We start from the raw sequence: 12,971 nt of genomic DNA on the forward strand, positions 1-12,971 counted from the left end.
ACTTGACACCTCGTGGACCGCCTCCACCCTCTGCCAAGATGACTCTAGCAGAGTTTCGCAGCCGGGCGTATACCGGCACCGCATCGGGTTCGCCTGCCATTAGCGTGGCCAGGTCGAACCGCGCAGCTTTCGCTGCGCCCCTTGACGTACAGAGACCAAGGGGCTGGGGGGATCGCAACTCGTTGCTCAGGACTAAGCCTCTCTCCCAAATAGCAGCACGGGGGTGAAGTCCAGGCGAACCTGGACGATCCCCCGAGGCCGAGAGAGAGGGTACCTGAGCACCTTCTGACTAAAAACCTCCTGTATAAATACACTTGGTCTTAGCCAAAAGGCCGAGAAGCGATAACCCGAGCGGCCCTTGCCTTGCCCGAGCCTGTCCCATACTGCTGTTCACCCCTTGCAGCGATTCAGCCTACTCCTAGGCAATTCCATGGGGCCCTGCAGGCTCACACACATTTACAGCTACTAAGCGGGAGGTGAATAAAGGCCGGAGAGGAAGCCAGACAGGATTTGCTTCTTTTGCTTGCACCACAATGCAGTGCTGAAAGAGGAGGAATCTACATAAAAACGCCTTCCTGGCAACGCCCAAATGCCCTCCTGCCATGCAGATAAACACTGGCAGCGGCAGCAAGTGCATGCCCACAGCCACCCCTTGTTCCTTCACACCTTGTATCAGCTTTAATCCAGTCCTGTGCTGCCTGCTGAGCAGCACTGAACAACACTGCCTGGGCCCAGGCTTTTATCTCTGAGGCAGGCCCCATTATGATGTCAGAAAGCTGGCTCTGGAATCCTGAGGGCTCCACTATGACACGTGCAAAGTTCCGTCTGAACTTTATATAAGACTGTGAGGCTCAGTCAGTCACTCAGTGTTGCCTGAGAGGGCAACACTGCAACAGCCGGCCGCCAGGCTGTCTTTTTTTTGCACATTTATTTGCCTCCAGGAGGCCACAAGAGGGAGACAAGGGACTGCAAAATGGAAAATAGGCATCCACCAACTTTACAGACAACTTCTCTTTGCTCCTACAACCTCCATCCTTGCACAGTTTGTTATTCTTCCAGGTAACATAGTAACAAATCCAAATTGCTGCTCTCTTTGTAGGCAAGCAAGGGTTTGTTGCAACTGCAATTCTTACTTCTTCTTGAAATGTAGGGACGACAGTACATTCCATCACATCCACCTAGTGTACACAGGTAGGTCCATTGTGGCGGGTAGGCGGCTGGCTGCTTTAATGGCTGTTTGCTGTTCCCCTACTCCACTCCACTCCACTATTTGACTGTGGTGCTGCATCAATCAGTGGCTGGCTCAGGTGCAGCTCTTTAACTTACCTAGGAGGGAGGGAGGGAGGGCGGAGAGAAGACAAGGAAGGTGAATGAGCTGTTCCAATGTGAAATGCCGGAAACACAGAAACACAGAAGACACACACACACACACACACACACACACAACAAGAGGTGGCAATGTATTCATTAATTGCATTTAATAAATGAGCTCATTATCACACATGACTGTACAAATGCATTGTCCAACAGGTGTTGAAATAATGGGATTAAAAGGGGAGATCCCTTCAGAAAGACAGAAACAATGGCAAAGAGAAAAAACACTTTTGGAATCTGATTTTAGTCAACACATAAGGGAAGGGTGCACCGGTCCTGGAAATACTGCAATACCAGGTCAATGCGTGGAGTGGACAGAGCAAGCTCTATTTCCATCTCCCTGTTCTAAAAATCCATTTAATATATGGTCCCCAGATAGGGGACGTATCAGATATTAAACTGATAAGAACAGATACTACACTTGATCTTAGCCAAAAGGCCGAGAAGCGATAACCCGAGCGGCCCTTGCCTTGCCCGAGCCTGTCCCATACTGCTGTTCACCCCTTGCAGCGATTCAGCCTACTCCTAGGCAATTCCATGGGGCCCTGCAGGCTCACACACATTTACAGCTACTAAGCGGGAGGTGAATAAAGGCCGGAGAGGAAGCCAGACAGGATTTGCTTCTTTTGCTTGCACCACAATGCAGTGCTGAAAGAGGAGGAATCTACATAAAAACGCCTTCCTGGCAACGCCCAAATGCCCTCCTGCCATGCAGATAAACACTGGCAGCGGCAGCAAGTGCATGCCCACAGCCACCCCTTGTTCCTTCACACCTTGTATCAGCTTTAATCCAGTCCTGTGCTGCCTGCTGAGCAGCACTGAACAACACTGCCTGGGCCCAGGCTTTTATCTCTGAGGCAGGCCCCATTATGATGTCAGAAAGCTGGCTCTGGAATCCTGAGGGCTCCACTATGACACGTGCAAAGTTCCGTCTGAACTTTATATAAGACTGTGAGGCTCAGTCAGTCACTCAGTGTTGCCTGAGAGGGCAACACTGCAACAGCCGGCCGCCAGGCTGTCTTTTTTTTGCACATTTATTTGCCTCCAGGAGGCCACAAGAGGGAGACAAGGGACTGCAAAATGGAAAATAGGCATCCACCAACTTTACAGACAACTTCTCTTTGCTCCTACAACCTCCATCCTTGCACAGTTTGTTATTCTTCCAGGTAACATAGTAACAAATCCAAATTGCTGCTCTCTTTGTAGGCAAGCAAGGGTTTGTTGCAACTGCAATTCTTACTTCTTCTTGAAATGTAGGGACGACAGTACATTCCATCACATCCACCTAGTGTACACAGGTAGGTCCATTGTGGCGGGTAGGCGGCTGGCTGCTTTAATGGCTGTTTGCTGTTCCCCTACTCCACTCCACTCCACTATTTGACTGTGGTGCTGCATCAATCAGTGGCTGGCTCAGGTGCAGCTCTTTAACTTACCTAGGAGGGAGGGAGGGAGGGCGGAGAGAAGACAAGGAAGGTGAATGAGCTGTTCCAATGTGAAATGCCGGAAACACAGAAACACAGAAGACACACACACACACACACACACACACACAACAAGAGGTGGCAATGTATTCATTAATTGCATTTAATAAATGAGCTCATTATCACACATGACTGTACAAATGCATTGTCCAACAGGTGTTGAAATAATGGGATTAAAAGGGGAGATCCCTTCAGAAAGACAGAAACAATGGCAAAGAGAAAAAACACTTTTGGAATCTGATTTTAGTCAACACATAAGGGAAGGGTGCACCGGTCCTGGAAATACTGCAATACCAGGTCAATGCGTGGAGTGGACAGAGCAAGCTCTATTTCCATCTCCCTGTTCTAAAAATCCATTTAATATATGGTCCCCAGATAGGGGACGTATCAGATATTAAACTGATAAGAACAGATACTACACTTGATCTTAGCCAAAAGGCCGAGAAGCGATAACCCGAGCGGCCCTTGCCTTGCCCGAGCCTGTCCCATACTGCTGTTCACCCCTTGCAGCGATTCAGCCTACTCCTAGGCAATTCCATGGGGCCCTGCAGGCTCACACACATTTACAGCTACTAAGCGGGAGGTGAATAAAGGCCGGAGAGGAAGCCAGACAGGATTTGCTTCTTTTGCTTGCACCACAATGCAGTGCTGAAAGAGGAGGAATCTACATAAAAACGCCTTCCTGGCAACGCCCAAATGCCCTCCTGCCATGCAGATAAACACTGGCAGCGGCAGCAAGTGCATGCCCACAGCCACCCCTTGTTCCTTCACACCTTGTATCAGCTTTAATCCAGTCCTGTGCTGCCTGCTGAGCAGCACTGAACAACACTGCCTGGGCCCAGGCTTTTATCTCTGAGGCAGGCCCCATTATGATGTCAGAAAGCTGGCTCTGGAATCCTGAGGGCTCCACTATGACACGTGCAAAGTTCCGTCTGAACTTTATATAAGACTGTGAGGCTCAGTCAGTCACTCAGTGTTGCCTGAGAGGGCAACACTGCAACAGCCGGCCGCCAGGCTGTCTTTTTTTTGCACATTTATTTGCCTCCAGGAGGCCACAAGAGGGAGACAAGGGACTGCAAAATGGAAAATAGGCATCCACCAACTTTACAGACAACTTCTCTTTGCTCCTACAACCTCCATCCTTGCACAGTTTGTTATTCTTCCAGGTAACATAGTAACAAATCCAAATTGCTGCTCTCTTTGTAGGCAAGCAAGGGTTTGTTGCAACTGCAATTCTTACTTCTTCTTGAAATGTAGGGACGACAGTACATTCCATCACATCCACCTAGTGTACACAGGTAGGTCCATTGTGGCGGGTAGGCGGCTGGCTGCTTTAATGGCTGTTTGCTGTTCCCCTACTCCACTCCACTCCACTATTTGACTGTGGTGCTGCATCAATCAGTGGCTGGCTCAGGTGCAGCTCTTTAACTTACCTAGGAGGGAGGGAGGGAGGGCGGAGAGAAGACAAGGAAGGTGAATGAGCTGTTCCAATGTGAAATGCCGGAAACACAGAAACACAGAAGACACACACACACACACACACACACACACAACAAGAGGTGGCAATGTATTCATTAATTGCATTTAATAAATGAGCTCATTATCACACATGACTGTACAAATGCATTGTCCAACAGGTGTTGAAATAATGGGATTAAAAGGGGAGATCCCTTCAGAAAGACAGAAACAATGGCAAAGAGAAAAAACACTTTTGGAATCTGATTTTAGTCAACACATAAGGGAAGGGTGCACCGGTCCTGGAAATACTGCAATACCAGGTCAATGCGTGGAGTGGACAGAGCAAGCTCTATTTCCATCTCCCTGTTCTAAAAATCCATTTAATATATGGTCCCCAGATAGGGGACGTATCAGATATTAAACTGATAAGAACAGATTTTTTTTTTTTTTTTTTTTTTTTTTTTTTTTAATCATTCAGATCACGTCTTAAAAATCATAAAATTCAAAATAAAAAAGACTTAGATCATCACAATGAAAACTGAAAACGTATAATTAACTTTTGTTTTCCTCTTTCCTTTTTTCCTTTTAAGAAATCAAAAAAACATTCCTTTTTTAACAGCAATAGTTCCTAACATATCCACTAAATGTTCCTGCAAATCATTACCATCCCATTCACAGTTTACAATGCACGCTAACCACGTTGGCACACCATACCGTTCAAGAAACCCTGGTAAATTTTCTCTTACACAGAGCCGCACCCTTCTCCGCATTTTTTCAAAATTAATTTTACTACGTAACTGCTCTACTTCTTCCAGTAACCTGTCTCTTTCTGCTCTTTCCTCTTCTGAAATGACACTTTTTTTCTTTCTCTCTGCTTTTTTCCTTTTTTTCTCATCACTTTGCCCACTTCCTTCCAATTTCTGAAGCTTTCCTTCTTCCAAACTAACTTCCGCTTCCTTTCTTTTGACTATCTTCTTATTTTCGTCTTGTACCTCACGTTTGCTTTTCTTTGGGCATGATTTGAATATGTGCCCCTCCTCTCCACACATATTACATACTTTCCCTTTCTGACATTCATTATACTTATGTCCCTCTTGCAGACATTTTGTACACATTACTTTCTCACACGTTTCTCTCTCATGACCATAATCTTTACAATTCAAACAAAACATATCCATTCCCAAAAAAAATAAATTTCCACATGCACTTCCAATCTTAAACCGCGCTGGAGGAAACAATAGGTTTCCAGATTCACCAATTCTTGCAAATTTACAAAGAAATTTCCATTTCCCAGTCCAAAATCCAAAGGGGTTAAACACTTTCCCCTTTCCCACCACCTCCTCACAAAACTTAGTGAGAAATGACTTAATGTCCTCTTCTTCCACGTAAGGCGAAAACATCTTTACGACCACCAACTTCTTGTTTGGCACAAAATGTGGTGTTACCTTCACACCCACAAGTCTTGGGTCCCTTTTACCTTCCTTCAAGCGTTCCAAAAAATCAGAATAAATTTCTTCTGTAGCGAAGGTAACGTCAAAGCACCCTCTCCTCGGATAGTCCATCACCGCCAAAATGCACGATCTCTCCAGCTGAAAGAAATCCAACAAAAGGACCTTCGTGATGAACTCCAAATCCTTCCTTTGCCTCTCAGATTCCTCCACGAAAAACCGGACCGCATTCCTGGTTCGCATATGTTCGGGAATTTCCTCCATCCTGCTCCAAAAGAATTCCAGCAATCTCCAAAGAAATACCTTCAGTACCGGAGTACCAGGCAGGTGATCGCTCCCCGTTGCCCTGGACTAATCCTCCTCCCCAATAGCAGCAGAGGGGTGAAGTCTCTCCTAAGAGAAACGATCCCCCCAGGCCAAGGAAAAGGGTACCAGGGCACCTCCTGACCAAGAAACAAGGCAATACCCTAAAGTACTACACTTGATCTTAGCCAAAAGGCCGAGAAGCGATAACCCGAGCGGCCCTTGCCTTGCCCGAGCCTGTCCCATACTGCTGTTCACCCCTTGCAGCGATTCAGCCTACTCCTAGGCAATTCCATGGGGCCCTGCAGGCTCACACACATTTACAGCTACTAAGCGGGAGGTGAATAAAGGCCGGAGAGGAAGCCAGACAGGATTTGCTTCTTTTGCTTGCACCACAATGCAGTGCTGAAAGAGGAGGAATCTACATAAAAACGCCTTCCTGGCAACGCCCAAATGCCCTCCTGCCATGCAGATAAACACTGGCAGCGGCAGCAAGTGCATGCCCACAGCCACCCCTTGTTCCTTCACACCTTGTATCAGCTTTAATCCAGTCCTGTGCTGCCTGCTGAGCAGCACTGAACAACACTGCCTGGGCCCAGGCTTTTATCTCTGAGGCAGGCCCCATTATGATGTCAGAAAGCTGGCTCTGGAATCCTGAGGGCTCCACTATGACACGTGCAAAGTTCCGTCTGAACTTTATATAAGACTGTGAGGCTCAGTCAGTCACTCAGTGTTGCCTGAGAGGGCAACACTGCAACAGCCGGCCGCCAGGCTGTCTTTTTTTTGCACATTTATTTGCCTCCAGGAGGCCACAAGAGGGAGACAAGGGACTGCAAAATGGAAAATAGGCATCCACCAACTTTACAGACAACTTCTCTTTGCTCCTACAACCTCCATCCTTGCACAGTTTGTTATTCTTCCAGGTAACATAGTAACAAATCCAAATTGCTGCTCTCTTTGTAGGCAAGCAAGGGTTTGTTGCAACTGCAATTCTTACTTCTTCTTGAAATGTAGGGACGACAGTACATTCCATCACATCCACCTAGTGTACACAGGTAGGTCCATTGTGGCGGGTAGGCGGCTGGCTGCTTTAATGGCTGTTTGCTGTTCCCCTACTCCACTCCACTCCACTATTTGACTGTGGTGCTGCATCAATCAGTGGCTGGCTCAGGTGCAGCTCTTTAACTTACCTAGGAGGGAGGGAGGGAGGGCGGAGAGAAGACAAGGAAGGTGAATGAGCTGTTCCAATGTGAAATGCCGGAAACACAGAAACACAGAAGACACACACACACACACACACACACACACAACAAGAGGTGGCAATGTATTCATTAATTGCATTTAATAAATGAGCTCATTATCACACATGACTGTACAAATGCATTGTCCAACAGGTGTTGAAATAATGGGATTAAAAGGGGAGATCCCTTCAGAAAGACAGAAACAATGGCAAAGAGAAAAAACACTTTTGGAATCTGATTTTAGTCAACACATAAGGGAAGGGTGCACCGGTCCTGGAAATACTGCAATACCAGGTCAATGCGTGGAGTGGACAGAGCAAGCTCTATTTCCATCTCCCTGTTCTAAAAATCCATTTAATATATGGTCCCCAGATAGGGGACGTATCAGATATTAAACTGATAAGAACAGATACTACACTTGATCTTAGCCAAAAGGCCGAGAAGCGATAACCCGAGCGGCCCTTGCCTTGCCCGAGCCTGTCCCATACTGCTGTTCACCCCTTGCAGCGATTCAGCCTACTCCTAGGCAATTCCATGGGGCCCTGCAGGCTCACACACATTTACAGCTACTAAGCGGGAGGTGAATAAAGGCCGGAGAGGAAGCCAGACAGGATTTGCTTCTTTTGCTTGCACCACAATGCAGTGCTGAAAGAGGAGGAATCTACATAAAAACGCCTTCCTGGCAACGCCCAAATGCCCTCCTGCCATGCAGATAAACACTGGCAGCGGCAGCAAGTGCATGCCCACAGCCACCCCTTGTTCCTTCACACCTTGTATCAGCTTTAATCCAGTCCTGTGCTGCCTGCTGAGCAGCACTGAACAACACTGCCTGGGCCCAGGCTTTTATCTCTGAGGCAGGCCCCATTATGATGTCAGAAAGCTGGCTCTGGAATCCTGAGGGCTCCACTATGACACGTGCAAAGTTCCGTCTGAACTTTATATAAGACTGTGAGGCTCAGTCAGTCACTCAGTGTTGCCTGAGAGGGCAACACTGCAACAGCCGGCCGCCAGGCTGTCTTTTTTTTGCACATTTATTTGCCTCCAGGAGGCCACAAGAGGGAGACAAGGGACTGCAAAATGGAAAATAGGCATCCACCAACTTTACAGACAACTTCTCTTTGCTCCTACAACCTCCATCCTTGCACAGTTTGTTATTCTTCCAGGTAACATAGTAACAAATCCAAATTGCTGCTCTCTTTGTAGGCAAGCAAGGGTTTGTTGCAACTGCAATTCTTACTTCTTCTTGAAATGTAGGGACGACAGTACATTCCATCACATCCACCTAGTGTACACAGGTAGGTCCATTGTGGCGGGTAGGCGGCTGGCTGCTTTAATGGCTGTTTGCTGTTCCCCTACTCCACTCCACTCCACTATTTGACTGTGGTGCTGCATCAATCAGTGGCTGGCTCAGGTGCAGCTCTTTAACTTACCTAGGAGGGAGGGAGGGAGGGCGGAGAGAAGACAAGGAAGGTGAATGAGCTGTTCCAATGTGAAATGCCGGAAACACAGAAACACAGAAGACACACACACACACACACACACACACACAACAAGAGGTGGCAATGTATTCATTAATTGCATTTAATAAATGAGCTCATTATCACACATGACTGTACAAATGCATTGTCCAACAGGTGTTGAAATAATGGGATTAAAAGGGGAGATCCCTTCAGAAAGACAGAAACAATGGCAAAGAGAAAAAACACTTTTGGAATCTGATTTTAGTCAACACATAAGGGAAGGGTGCACCGGTCCTGGAAATACTGCAATACCAGGTCAATGCGTGGAGTGGACAGAGCAAGCTCTATTTCCATCTCCCTGTTCTAAAAATCCATTTAATATATGGTCCCCAGATAGGGGACGTATCAGATATTAAACTGATAAGAACAGATACTACACTTGATCTTAGCCAAAAGGCCGAGAAGCGATAACCCGAGCGGCCCTTGCCTTGCCCGAGCCTGTCCCATACTGCTGTTCACCCCTTGCAGCGATTCAGCCTACTCCTAGGCAATTCCATGGGGCCCTGCAGGCTCACACACATTTACAGCTACTAAGCGGGAGGTGAATAAAGGCCGGAGAGGAAGCCAGACAGGATTTGCTTCTTTTGCTTGCACCACAATGCAGTGCTGAAAGAGGAGGAATCTACATAAAAACGCCTTCCTGGCAACGCCCAAATGCCCTCCTGCCATGCAGATAAACACTGGCAGCGGCAGCAAGTGCATGCCCACAGCCACCCCTTGTTCCTTCACACCTTGTATCAGCTTTAATCCAGTCCTGTGCTGCCTGCTGAGCAGCACTGAACAACACTGCCTGGGCCCAGGCTTTTATCTCTGAGGCAGGCCCCATTATGATGTCAGAAAGCTGGCTCTGGAATCCTGAGGGCTCCACTATGACACGTGCAAAGTTCCGTCTGAACTTTATATAAGACTGTGAGGCTCAGTCAGTCACTCAGTGTTGCCTGAGAGGGCAACACTGCAACAGCCGGCCGCCAGGCTGTCTTTTTTTTGCACATTTATTTGCCTCCAGGAGGCCACAAGAGGGAGACAAGGGACTGCAAAATGGAAAATAGGCATCCACCAACTTTACAGACAACTTCTCTTTGCTCCTACAACCTCCATCCTTGCACAGTTTGTTATTCTTCCAGGTAACATAGTAACAAATCCAAATTGCTGCTCTCTTTGTAGGCAAGCAAGGGTTTGTTGCAACTGCAATTCTTACTTCTTCTTGAAATGTAGGGACGACAGTACATTCCATCACATCCACCTAGTGTACACAGGTAGGTCCATTGTGGCGGGTAGGCGGCTGGCTGCTTTAATGGCTGTTTGCTGTTCCCCTACTCCACTCCACTCCACTATTTGACTGTGGTGCTGCATCAATCAGTGGCTGGCTCAGGTGCAGCTCTTTAACTTACCTAGGAGGGAGGGAGGGAGGGCGGAGAGAAGACAAGGAAGGTGAATGAGCTGTTCCAATGTGAAATGCCGGAAACACAGAAACACAGAAGACACACACACACACACACACACACACACAACAAGAGGTGGCAATGTATTCATTAATTGCATTTAATAAATGAGCTCATTATCACACATGACTGTACAAATGCATTGTCCAACAGGTGTTGAAATAATGGGATTAAAAGGGGAGATCCCTTCAGAAAGACAGAAACAATGGCAAAGAGAAAAAACACTTTTGGAATCTGATTTTAGTCAACACATAAGGGAAGGGTGCACCGGTCCTGGAAATACTGCAATACCAGGTCAATGCGTGGAGTGGACAGAGCAAGCTCTATTTCCATCTCCCTGTTCTAAAAATCCATTTAATATATGGTCCCCAGATAGGGGACGTATCAGATATTAAACTGATAAGAACAGATACTACACTTGATCTTAGCCAAAAGGCCGAGAAGCGATAACCCGAGCGGCCCTTGCCTTGCCCGAGCCTGTCCCATACTGCTGTTCACCCCTTGCAGCGATTCAGCCTACTCCTAGGCAATTCCATGGGGCCCTGCAGGCTCACACACATTTACAGCTACTAAGCGGGAGGTGAATAAAGGCCGGAGAGGAAGCCAGACAGGATTTGCTTCTTTTGCTTGCACCACAATGCAGTGCTGAAAGAGGAGGAATCTACATAAAAACGCCTTCCTGGCAACGCCCAAATGCCCTCCTGCCATGCAGATAAACACTGGCAGCGGCAGCAAGTGCATGCCCACAGCCACCCCTTGTTCCTTCACACCTTGTATCAGCTTTAATCCAGTCCTGTGCTGCCTGCTGAGCAGCACTGAACAACACTGCCTGGGCCCAGGCTTTTATCTCTGAGGCAGGCCCCATTATGATGTCAGAAAGCTGGCTCTGGAATCCTGAGGGCTCCACTATGACACGTGCAAAGTTCCGTCTGAACTTTATATAAGACTGTGAGGCTCAGTCAGTCACTCAGTGTTGCCTGAGAGGGCAACACTGCAACAGCCGGCCGCCAGGCTGTCTTTTTTTTGCACATTTATTTGCCTCCAGGAGGCCACAAGAGGGAGACAAGGGACTGCAAAATGGAAAATAGGCATCCACCAACTTTACAGACAACTTCTCTTTGCTCCTACAACCTCCATCCTTGCACAGTTTGTTATTCTTCCAGGTAACATAGTAACAAATCCAAATTGCTGCTCTCTTTGTAGGCAAGCAAGGGTTTGTTGCAACTGCAATTCTTACTTCTTCTTGAAATGTAGGGACGACAGTACATTCCATCACATCCACCTAGTGTACACAGGTAGGTCCATTGTGGCGGGTAGGCGGCTGGCTGCTTTAATGGCTGTTTGCTGTTCCCCTACTCCACTCCACTCCACTATTTGACTGTGGTGCTGCATCAATCAGTGGCTGGCTCAGGTGCAGCTCTTTAACTTACCTAGGAGGGAGGGAGGGAGGGCGGAGAGAAGACAAGGAAGGTGAATGAGCTGTTCCAATGTGAAATGCCGGAAACACAGAAACACAGAAGACACACACACACACACACACACACACACAACAAGAGGTGGCAATGTATTCATTAATTGCATTTAATAAATGAGCTCATTATCACACATGACTGTACAAATGCATTGTCCAACAGGTGTTGAAATAATGGGATTAAAAGGGGAGATCCCTTCAGAAAGACAGAAACAATGGCAAAGAGAAAAAACACTTTTGGAATCTGATTTTAGTCAACACATAAGGGAAGGGTGCACCGGTCCTGGAAATACTGCAATACCAGGTCAATGCGTGGAGTGGACAGAGCAAGCTCTATTTCCATCTCCCTGTTCTAAAAATCCATTTAATATATGGTCCCCAGATAGGGGACGTATCAGATATTAAACTGATAAGAACAGATACTACACTTGATCTTAGCCAAAAGGCCGAGAAGCGATAACCCGAGCGGCCCTTGCCTTGCCCGAGCCTGTCCCATACTGCTGTTCACCCCTTGCAGCGATTCAGCCTACTCCTAGGCAATTCCATGGGGCCCTGCAGGCTCACACACATTTACAGCTACTAAGCGGGAGGTGAATAAAGGCCGGAGAGGAAGCCAGACAGGATTTGCTTCTTTTGCTTGCACCACAATGCAGTGCTGAAAGAGGAGGAATCTACATAAAAACGCCTTCCTGGCAACGCCCAAATGCCCTCCTGCCATGCAGATAAACACTGGCAGCGGCAGCAAGTGCATGCCCACAGCCACCCCTTGTTCCTTCACACCTTGTATCAGCTTTAATCCAGTCCTGTGCTGCCTGCTGAGCAGCACTGAACAACACTGCCTGGGCCCAGGCTTTTATCTCTGAGGCAGGCCCCATTATGATGTCAGAAAGCTGGCTCTGGAATCCTGAGGGCTCCACTATGACACGTGCAAAGTTCCGTCTGAACTTTATATAAGACTGTGAGGCTCAGTCAGTCACTCAGTGTTGCCTGAGAGGGCAACACTGCAACAGCCGGCCGCCAGGCTGTCTTTTTTTTGCACATTTATTTGCCTCCAGGAGGCCACAAGAGGGAGACAAGGGACTGCAAAATGGAAAATAGGCATCCACCAACTTTACAGACAACTTCTCTTTGCTCCTACAACCTCCATCCTTGCACAGTTTGTTATTCTTCCAGGTAACATAGTAACAAATCCAAATTGCTGCTCTCTTTGTAGGCAAGCAAGGGTTTGTTGCA

At 47.5% G+C, this 12,971-nt stretch overlaps 6 non-coding genes and 2 pseudogenes across 6 annotated transcripts; all 8 read right to left on the minus strand.

The window, feature by feature from the left end:
* Nucleotides 1-1,634: 1,634 nt before the first annotated feature.
* LOC142719259 (U2 spliceosomal RNA) lies at nt 1,635-1,825 on the minus strand. The gene has a single exon (XR_012872700.1). It is a non-coding gene; the product is annotated as a U2 spliceosomal RNA (small nuclear RNA).
* Nucleotides 1,826-3,115: 1,290 nt separating this feature from the next.
* Nucleotides 3,116-3,306, minus strand: LOC142719260 (U2 spliceosomal RNA). The gene has a single exon (XR_012872701.1). It is a non-coding gene; the product is annotated as a U2 spliceosomal RNA (small nuclear RNA).
* Nucleotides 3,307-4,596: 1,290 nt separating this feature from the next.
* Nucleotides 4,597-4,810, minus strand: LOC142719195 (U2 spliceosomal RNA; annotated as a pseudogene).
* A 1,351-nt stretch (nt 4,811-6,161) lies between these two features.
* LOC142719212 (U2 spliceosomal RNA) lies at nt 6,162-6,272 on the minus strand (annotated as a pseudogene).
* A 1,290-nt stretch (nt 6,273-7,562) lies between these two features.
* Nucleotides 7,563-7,753, minus strand: LOC142719261 (U2 spliceosomal RNA). The gene has a single exon (XR_012872702.1). It is a non-coding gene; the product is annotated as a U2 spliceosomal RNA (small nuclear RNA).
* Nucleotides 7,754-9,043: 1,290 nt separating this feature from the next.
* Nucleotides 9,044-9,234, minus strand: LOC142719151 (U2 spliceosomal RNA). The gene has a single exon (XR_012872608.1). It is a non-coding gene; the product is annotated as a U2 spliceosomal RNA (small nuclear RNA).
* A 1,290-nt stretch (nt 9,235-10,524) lies between these two features.
* LOC142719152 (U2 spliceosomal RNA) lies at nt 10,525-10,715 on the minus strand. The gene has a single exon (XR_012872609.1). It is a non-coding gene; the product is annotated as a U2 spliceosomal RNA (small nuclear RNA).
* Nucleotides 10,716-12,005: 1,290 nt separating this feature from the next.
* On the minus strand, nt 12,006-12,196 carry LOC142719155 (U2 spliceosomal RNA). Its single transcript, XR_012872610.1, has one exon. It is a non-coding gene; the product is annotated as a U2 spliceosomal RNA (small nuclear RNA).
* Between the last annotated feature and the right edge of the window lie 775 nt (nt 12,197-12,971).

The sequence above is a fragment of the Rhinoderma darwinii genome, unplaced genomic scaffold (genome assembly GCF_050947455.1).
Source record: "Rhinoderma darwinii isolate aRhiDar2 unplaced genomic scaffold, aRhiDar2.hap1 Scaffold_471, whole genome shotgun sequence".
Taxonomy (NCBI): Eukaryota; Metazoa; Chordata; class Amphibia; order Anura; family Rhinodermatidae; genus Rhinoderma; species Rhinoderma darwinii.